This window comes from Nestor notabilis, unplaced genomic scaffold (genome assembly GCF_000696875.1).
Source record: "Nestor notabilis isolate BGI_N333 unplaced genomic scaffold, ASM69687v1 scaffold14202, whole genome shotgun sequence".
NCBI classification, from domain to species: Eukaryota; Metazoa; Chordata; class Aves; order Psittaciformes; family Psittacidae; genus Nestor; species Nestor notabilis.
In genome coordinates this window covers 34,786-35,735 of record NW_009917208.1, presented here as the reverse complement: position 1 = coordinate 35,735, position 950 = coordinate 34,786, and the positions used below count along the sequence as shown (strand labels likewise).

General features: G+C 55.9%; 1 protein-coding gene across 1 annotated transcript in view; it reads right to left on the bottom strand.

The window, feature by feature from the left end:
• C2CD3 (C2 calcium-dependent domain containing 3) overlaps positions 1-950 on the bottom strand; it is a gene marked incomplete at its 5' end in the record, with an annotated part of 36,271 nt that overhangs the window by 1,025 nt on the left and 34,296 nt on the right.

The following is a 950-nucleotide window of genomic DNA, read 5'->3' as shown; positions in this document are numbered from 1 at the left end:
GAGAAGGCTCAGGGGGGACCTGATCGCTCTCTGCAAGTGCCTGACAGGAGGATGGAGCCAGGAGGGGGCTGGTCTCTGCTCCCAAGGAACAAGGGATGGGACAAGAGGAACCGGCCTCAAGCTGCCCCGGGGCAGGGTTAGCTGGAGCTGAGGAACAATTCCTTGCCCAGAGGGTGCTCAGGCATTGGAACAGGCTGCCCAGGGCAGGGCTGGAGTCACCGTCCCTGCAAGTGTTCCCAGCCCGTGGAGCCGAGGCCTCAGTGCCAGGGGTTAGTGGTGGCCTTGGCAGGGCTGGGGATGGTTGGGCTGGATGAGCTGAAAGGGCTTTTCCAACCTGGCTGATTCTGTGATTCTATGTAGAGATCAGGGTGTGTTTCTTTTTACCTATCTGTTTTTATCTATTCCCCTAAGGGCTCTCCCCAGCGATGCTGTCACAGGGTTAATGCTCATCTGAGCCTGTAAAGTGCAGGAAACCAAACACAAATATCAAACCCACTTATTCCTGACAAAAAAAATCCATTTCCCACCCCAAAGGGTGAGGTTAAAGCAGAAACAGGCTCCTGGAGCTGTATCTCTCAAGAAGGAGCCGATCACCTCAGGAGACCTCTCACTGCTCCCTGTGAGGCTGAGCCCGGCGGGGTGGAGAAGCAGCCCAGCGATGTAGGTGAAGGGCTGCACCAAGGTATTGGCTTTCAAATCAACCCTGGGTGCCAGGAGACCCAGTGAGCAGCATGGCCTGAAGTAGCTCCACTTGTTTAACCCTCTGAGGTTAAACCTCTGAGGGCAGCTGAAGTCAGATCTTTCCTCTCTCATCTCAATCTCCCCTCTGGCAGGTTCAAGCCATTCCCCTTGGCCTGTCCCTCCATCCCTTGTCCAAAGCCCCTTTCCAGGTTTCCTGGAGCCCCTTTAGGCCCTGGAGCTGCTCTAAGGTCTCCCCAGAGCACAGCAGA